The sequence below is a fragment of the Syngnathus leptorhynchus genome, unplaced genomic scaffold (genome assembly GCF_054491065.1).
Source record: "Syngnathus leptorhynchus isolate UIUO unplaced genomic scaffold, UIUO_Slep HiC_scaffold_24, whole genome shotgun sequence".
NCBI classification, from domain to species: domain Eukaryota; kingdom Metazoa; phylum Chordata; class Actinopteri; order Syngnathiformes; family Syngnathidae; genus Syngnathus; species Syngnathus leptorhynchus.
Genome location: NW_028231991.1, coordinates 850761 through 860000, shown reverse-complemented (window position 1 = coordinate 860000; position 9240 = coordinate 850761).

Below are 9240 nucleotides of genomic sequence, written 5' to 3'. Positions count from 1 at the left end.
GAATGTGTGATTCACCGTAATCCGTCTGCGTTAAGTAGACTCCACTGAAGTCATCATTTAACCGCGCTTTTTTTTGTTGAGAAAAACAATAACATCACATTTCTGATGGAGAAAATAACAGAATAATGTAAACACATAATAAAACTCACGAGCATTGTGGACGTCCGCATAGACGATAATATCTATGTACAAAAAAAAACATACGTCATCAATACAATCGCATTATAACAGAATAGTTTATATTTAGGGAAAAAAAAACCTACCTTTCACCATTGCTTTTAAAAGATCCGCAGAACGTAGAGACCGACTTGAGGTGGCTTGAGCTTTGTAAAGGCCTTTTCTGACTGTTTCAACACTTGCACGTCTATATATCCAAATACTTTCCCGCCCTAAAGAACAATCTGACCTGAAAACCCCTCATCGTACCCCCACCCCATTTTTTAACTCCATTTCTCCTCCATACACAAAATTGGACTGAAACTCCATTTCTCCTCCATAGACAACATTGGACTGAGGACCAGCTAATTTCATCCCTCGGAAGATAAGATTCATTTTTTTCACCTCATACTATCATTAAAAAACTTTTTTAAACTGAACATTTTGGGGGGTATGTTTCATAAAACTCAGGGCGGCCTGCACGCACACACATCCCACAGATACACGCGGCGAGGTCATTGCGAGGTCATTGCGAGGTCATAAAAAAAAAAAAACACAACCCCACAGACCACAGATCTTAATCTTCTAAGATCCTGATCTTAAGACCCTAAACATGTACAGACATATTCCCAACCAGCCAAAACATAAACAAAAAGATTTACACTCATCCTGAGATAAATAAACTTACACACCTTACCACTCCTATCTCACGATGAAAGTGAATGAAACACTTAAACACCCCCTACAGGAACCCAGATCCAGACATACGCGGAGGGGTCAGACACCCCCCTGATCTTAAGACCCTAAACATGTACAGACATATTCCCAACCATCCAAAACATAAACAAAACAAGATTTACACTCATCCTGAGATAAATAAACTTACACACCTTACCACTCCTATCTCAGGATGAAAGTGAATGAAACACTTAAACACCCCCTCAGGATGAAAGTGAATGAAACACTTAAACACCCCCTCAGGATGAAAGTGAATGAAACACTTAAACACCCCCTACAGGACCAGGGAAGAAGCAGCACCTCATAACTTTTTTGACCTACACACACACACACACCCACACAAACATTCATACCAAACTCAAACCTTTCATCATTAACGATTCACCATTTCAATAAATAACAACCTAACCCTATTAACCCTATAACCCCATAACCTCGATAACCTCTATGACCTCATAACTCTTAAAAAAAAAAAAAAAAAAAAAATACTTTTTTATTAAGGCCATAAATCACTACTCCATCAAAAGTTGTCACTTTATCCCTAATCCATTCTCTCTCTCGTCTCCCACAGTTCCAACACTTGTCAGAATCTGGTGGGGGTTTTGAACCATATGGGGGCTTGCGACCTTGCTGACATTGACCTCTTCCTCTGCCCCATTGGGAACTTTGGAAGAAGACTGTTGCATCTTCATCTACATGATTATCATCATCATCTAGATGAAATACATCGGACCTTTTGCCTTTCTTGATCACTTTGTCAGCATCTCTGGCCCACTGCATGGTTGTTGTAACACAAGCAGTGTGTGTTTCCACCAAGTGTTTCCGCACCCTGTTGTCTAATTCAGGTGGGGAACCATTGGGGAGCGCATATTTTAGCTGTTGCTGATAAGCACTCTCAGCTGCATCATTGGATGGGATGCCATTATGCACCCTAAATTCTTTTTCAAATGTCAATGGGATGGACTTCTCATCACCTTCAAGGGCTAGAGATTTACTGTTTTTATTTCCCATCTTAACTTGGTATTTTTAGATTTTTCCACTTCTTATTCAATTTTTTTTTTTTTTTTTTTTTTTTTTTACTTTTTTTTTTTTTTTTTTTTTTTCGGATACTCAATGCAGGATTAAATTGACCGTTCAACAACAATTGCCTCTTGGTCAAATTATCCTACCAGTCACACTCTCAACCACACAACATTCATGCAAACAGCTTGGAAAAAACAGACCAAAAAGAAGAAAGAATCTACGCCCTTCTTCAATCAAGAAAAAGAAGCTCTGACTTTTCTTAGCCTGTTCCTTCCCCTGGGGCTAGAACCCCAGCTGTTTCTTAGCTCGGACAAACCAAACCGTAAACTTCATAGCTCGGACAAACCAAACCGTAAACTTCATTGCTCGGACGAACCAAAGCCGTAAACTTCATAGCTCGGACGAACCAAAGCCGTAAACTTCATAGCTCGGATAAACCAAACCGTAAACTTCATAGCTCGGACGAACCAAAGCCGTAAACTTCATAGCTCGGACGAACCAAAGCCGTATATCTTGTGCACCTTTAATTTTTTACGCGTTTACACTTAGGGCTTTAACTTACTTGTCCCCTGGTTCGTTGCACTGCCGGATCCCGTCAATCCACTGTTGTCCGACGAAGGCAGACCTAAGATGCTGGCCCAGCAAAGAATTTACTTGCCAGGTCTTTTCTTTACCAGGTCCTCCTAATGGACGTTGGCTTGTCGACAATGCAGCACGTCGTCCTCCGTCGATCAGCAGTGGGTATGTGGGTCCCGGGTTTCGGCACCAAAATGTTAGGGATGTTCTAACTCTAACTTAATCTGCAAGAACCACACGGAGAGACAGTATGCCCTTTTGAACACTTGCAAGTGGAGAATCTGTTCGGTACTGTAGATACAGCAATGTCCGAACAAAGTCTGCCGTTGCAGTCATGCAAGAGAGTCTTTATTGAGAAAAGAAGAAAGGTGGGGGTGAGAGTCAGCCAAGGTGGGGGTGACATTTGACATGTGTAGTGGGCACCTCAGCAAATGATTAACCACTTGGGAGGGTCCCAGTCTATCTCTCCACAAGGCCGTGGACATAAATTCTAGTGGAGCAAAACAAGGACGCCTCCACACCACCTGGAGAGCTTCAACAAATGAATGGTTCAATTGTTCAGAATCAGGGGAAGGTAAAAGGTTCAAACAAAGTTCATCATTCTAGTCTACATCCCAACATAATCATACGATCAAGATAGTTTATAAACCCTAACAACATGTAAGTGCCTACCTTGCATATCAAGCACTCAGCTTCACAAGGATCACGACCCTGGCAAAAGCACGGGCATTTTTTTATTCAACTCCTCCGTGTATGTGTATTTTCGTTTCGGCATTGCCTTTAAACACTCAGTGTAGACTGGCCAGCCTTCATAGCAAAGTGACTATATTTGAGAAGAAGGGTGTGACTCAGACAATTGCAGATTATACAGTCATGATCAGTGTGTTGAAACTTCAAATGTCAGCCACTGATTGTCCGGTCATTGTTTTTGGTGGAAGGTAAGATTCGCTCTAAATCTCCACAGATGTTACAGAAGGTTGGATTGAACTTTAATTATTCTACCTATATATTAAATACTGTTAATTTTAGGTTTTTTATTGATTATTTAATGGCTAGGTGGCTCGGTGGCGCAGTGGGTAGCACGTCCGCCTCAGTTAGGTGGGTGCGGGTCCAATTCCTCCTCCGGCCCTCCCTGTGTGGAGTTTGCATGTTCTCCCCATGTCCGCGTGGGTTTTCTCCAGGCACTCCGGTTTCCTCCCACATCCCAAAAAAAACATGCTTGATAGGCCAATTGAGCACTCCAAATTGTCCCTAGGTGTGAGTGCGAGTGGTTGTTCCTCTCTGTGTGCCCTGCGATTGGTTGGCAACCAGTTCAGGGTGTCTCCCGCCTACTGCCCGATGACGGCTGGGATAGGCTCCAGCACACCCGCGACCCCCGTGGGGACTAAGCGGTTCAGAAAATGGATGGATGGATATTTAAAGGCTTCAACTAGAACGGGTAGGGAACGCCGGTCGTACGAGAGCCATACTTTGGCTGATTTCCATTTCTCCCCGCTGCATCACACCTGATTCAAATGATCAGCTCCTCAGCAAGCTCTGTAGAAACCTTAAAGATCTTGATCATAAAGTATGTTGCACTATTGGCGAGACGGAAAATAGGCAGGATATTGCTCTCGTAGGACCAAGGTTTCCTATTCCTGAACTAGATATTGGGCTCAAATATTTGCCAAGCCAAATTACGAACTGTATTTTGGTTTCTCTGAGACTGACTCGCACATACAACTCTGAGCCCTATTTTGGTAGACTGCTGCCTTTGCGCTCGGCGTTAAAACAGGCATAACTTCATATTTGTTTACTCAAGCATATTTGGGACCTTGGTGCGCCTTTCATGGTTGTCCATTGCCGTTTCTTCGCCCCCAACTCATCCGAAATTTTGGTAACAAAATTACTCTGGACTAGTGTTCGTGCACTGACAGTGGTATATTTCAGTGTGTTTACGAATTTTGTGCACATCCTATGCCTTACCAGGCATTCCTGACATGTCTCACAGCACATCTAACAATTTGGTGACAAAAAGTAGACTACATACCAGGCTAGTTAAATTATGTAGCTCCGATGGTATAGCATTCGATTGAGGTGGAAGCAGACAAATTCGACCCTTCGTACATGGTGGATGTTGTGGTATTTCATTCATTCATATGACAACAACATAGGATGATGAATTATTGTCGAGATAACACAATTGAACAAACTATAATAAATATCTTAAATAATTTAATCGCACACCTATCGCAATTGAGGTGCAAGTATGTCGGGTTTCTCACTAGTACACAAAATCGGGGGTGGCAGGCAGTCCTCAATTGCCTCAATATTGTTTTAATGCCAGTCATGATGCACGGCTGACTAAATCATCCGTGAGGGCCCGAAGTGTGATTTTACAATTTACCTAACAATGTCTTGCACTGTCCACAATGAGTCTATTTCTGTTTCTGCAATGTCAAATAAGGCGTACTCAGGCATATTGCATTTGGAACACCCTGACTATGCTGCAAATGAGGGAAAGTGCTAGGATTGGCTGCAAAAAGACTAGCTCCATTCATTGCTTTACTTTTGTTACACATGCTATAGTCTTTGATTCAGGAAATTTGTGATCAGGTAATTGATAGAAGACTGCTGTGAAAATATGTCAACGTTCTGTACAATTAGAGTACAACTAGTAATACAATTAGTAATAACTAGATTTATGATTAGAAGATTTTTCGGACTATAAATCGTGGGTTTTTTTTCATAGTTTGGGTGAGGAGGCGATTTGTACTCAGGAGTAGAGATGCACCGATCCGACTTTTTCAGTTTCGATACCGATGCCTTGACTTTGCGTATCGGTCGATGTATGTCTCATCTGAGAAAGATCATCCAATTCACAAGCCAAACAATCACTTGCGGTATGTTTGAGCAATTTTTTATGTAGTAAGAGAACTACCAACAATTTGATTCTTACGTATTCAAGCGGCGACAGCCATGGTGGTGCGTTTTCGCTTTCAAAACTGGCGCTGGTTGATGACGAGGTGGATGGTAACGTTGAAGCCGCGGATGATGATGATTTCTTGCTCAACACCGACCTGGATGTTGATTTGTCGGGGTTGCTGTTCAATACTGCCCCCTTTGGTGAATTCTCGCAGTTGCTGTTCATTACAGGCCCTTCTGTTGAGGCGTGATCTGGAGGTGAAGGCTGCTTTGCAGACAGGGAGACATTATCTGCTTCAAACGGTGGAATTGCCAACTCGGGACACCATAGCTCCGATTCCACCGGGTTGTCCAGCGTGGTGAAAGACTGTCGTCTGGCCTCCTTTGCGTGCCGGGTAGCCGGTTCCTTCAACACACGTGTGAATCGGCGATCTGTTTTTCCCTCCCCGTCTTCTTCATCCGATGAAATTATGATAATGGAATCGGCATAAAGCAACGGTGCGAATTCTTTCAAACATTCTCGACCGCAGTCATCTTTTGCGGAATCAGGATGGCGGGTCCCCGGATACGTAACGGTGCGCTCCGGGCAAATCGGTGTGGAAGTCTGCATGCCGGTGTCAGTTTCATCAGAAGCACAGCCGCGGGGGCTCGGCGGGGAGGATGGAGGTGAACACAAATTAATTACCTCTTTGTGGTGACGTTGCAGGCCTTTCAGAATCTTTGGTTTCGGTTCCTTGTCTGCATCTTGGAAGGTAGGCAGAAGATTTCTGGCGCAGCGTTTGTCAGACATTTTGTCTCGATCAGCGAGATGTTTCTTGGTGAGATTCTTTGAGGTTTGAAGGTTTGGGGGTAGCTTTTTTTCTTATACAGAGCAGTTGTAAACGGTCCACGCCCTCCTCCTCCTCCTGGAGAATTAGGGGTGTGCTTGGAGTCTGGAGTAGGCGGTACTTTGATTGTAGGGGGATGTAAAAAAAATTAGAACGTATTGAGATGTTATTCAAATATGATTTTTTTTCGGGCCCCCACAACCGTGATCCACATTCTACTACACAAATACTGCTCCGTTATCATGGCAGTTAAGGGGTTAATTCTCCTCTGCCACTCTGATAAAGGGACTTGTAGAATCGTCTGAAGAACCCCGCACTCACTGTTGAAAACCTGAAGGCTAAGTAGAGCATCACATATTTCCCCGTCTTCCTCCTCCTCGGATAGCTGAGGTGAAACTTTGAGGCGGAAAAACCAACGGCCATTCGGTCCTAGTCTCGAAATCCAAGTTAGTGTGAGCTCCCCCTTCAGCCCCGTTTCTCCAACAAATTGGGGAAGGAGCTTTGGAAACAATTGACTGACGATGGCCCAGTCATTCGAGTTGAGGGATCCAAATCCGTGGGGCATAGTATATTTGCCATCCTCTTGCATGAAGAAGACTAGTTCGCCGATTGCGTGAAAATAATGATAACCCCAGGAAGAAGTAGGAGTTAAAGACCATTTATTCTCAAGCTCCGCCATATTTAGAGGACTCTGTTGCAATCTTCTGACAAACATATGCTTCTTCCTAGGGGCCTGTAAAAGTCCATCTGCACCCGTGGGTGATACGTGGACCGTCACCGGTGTTTCGCAGATCATACTTCTCAGTAGAAGGTTCAAAAATCGAGATACACAACCTCCACTCCACAGACTCTATATAGCCAACATTGTCGATCCCACCCACTTTTTGCCTTTCATCGTCACGTGTTATATTTGTGTTATATTTTCAAAGATCTTGTTTGAACATTTTTTTTAACTCCATTTCTCCTCCATACACAACATTGGACTGAGGACCAGCTAATTTCATCCCTCGGAAGATAAGATTCATTTTTTTCACCTCATACTATCATTAAAAAACTTTTTTAAACTGAACATTTTGGGGGGTATGTTTCATAAAACTCAGGGCGGCCTGCACGCACACACATCCCACAGATACACGCGGCGAGGTCATTGCGAGGTCATTGCGAGGTCATAAAAAAAAAAAAAACACAACCCCACAGACCACGGATCTTAATCTTCTAAGATCCTGATCTTAAGACCCTAAATATGTACAGACATATTCCCAGCCAAAACATAAACAAAAAGATTTACACTCATCCTGAGATAAATAAACTTACACACCTTACCACTCCTATCTCACGATGAAAGTGAATGAAACACTTAAACACCCCCTACAGGAACCCAGATCCAGACATACGCGGAGGGGTCAGACACCCCCCTGATCTTAAGACCCTAAACATGTACAGACATATTCCCAACCATCCAAAACATAAACAAAACAAGATTTACACTCATCCTGAGATAAATAAACTTACACACCTTACCACTCCTATCTCAGGATGAAAGTGAATGAAACACTTAAACACCCCCTCAGGATGAAAGTGAATGAAACACTTAAACACCCCCTCAGGATGAAAGTGAATGAAACACTTAAACACCCCCTACAGGACCAGGGAAGAAGCAGCACCTCATAACTTTTTTGACCTACACACACACACACACACACACACACCCACACAAACATTCATACCAAACTCAAACCTTTCATCATTAACGATTCACCATTTCAATAAATAACAACCTAACCCTATTAACCCTATAACCCCATAACCTCGATAACCTCTATGACCTCATAACTCTTAAAAAAAAAAAAAAAAAAAAATAATAATACTTTTTTATTAAGGCCATAAATCACTACTCCATCAAAAGTTGTCACTTTATCCCTAATCCATTCTCTGACGAGGACACTTTGCGAGAGTGTGTCGATATGCAAAACAAGACCAATCAAAGGGTGGAGGGAGGGGCAGAGGAAAAGCCAAATTTTCAGCAAAACGGGCTTCCTCCTCTTTGACCTCTCATGCTCCTACCTTTGGTTTAAAAACATTTTTTTAGGTTATCAGAACTCCTGTACATACGATAAAATTATGAAAATGCTGATTGTATGCCCGGCAAATGACAAGGGGTCAAATTATGTCTGCACACTGAAGTTAAAATTTGCAAATCAAGTGGTAAAGTAATACAACTTGTTTCTAAAAGATAAATAGAAAAATTAGAGTGTGCTGTCCTCGCGTGCGTGGGTGGGACCAACTTCATGATCGACCGCAAGAACTGGCCAGCTTGCGACAAATCATTGTTGCCAGGTCCCCTCCCCTCGCACCGAGAGCTGTGCACGTGTGAGCATATTTGTTAAACTGATAAAATTGGCTAAACCTGTGTACAAAAGAAATTTGTTAGACTGTGGTCTATCCAATTTGCACCGCAAAACAGGAACAATTTCGAAGAATTAAATGAATAAATAAATAAATAAATAAGAGAAGAAATGAAAGGAATCTGTTTGTAGACAGAAAACTGGTTTACACTAGTGCTCATTAGTGTCTCACCCTGATGACAAAGTCGACAGACAGAGAAAACATGTTTTCTAGAATTGGATAAAGCAAAATTGTGGATTGTACACATTTCAAAATTGAATTAAAAAAAAAAAAATCATTAATGATTAACGATTAATTATTTAAATGATTAATTCGCAAGATGTGTTTTTTTTTATGTGTTGAGATTTTTTTTTTTTTTTTTTGGACTGGTGAATTCTTCTATCGGAAACATTAGGATAGGGATTGTGTTGAGAATGGTAAATGAATGTTGTGTGGAGGACTTGGATAGCTTGAGACCAATGTGTTGAAAAGACTGCTCTTTGGTGACTGTGTGTGAGATGCAAATGTGCAGGGACGAATGATTTCCTGAATGAAAGTATTGGTTGAATGGTTGAAGTTTGAAGAAGACTACTATGGGAAATTGGTAGAGCAGGTTGGACAAAAGAGTGCT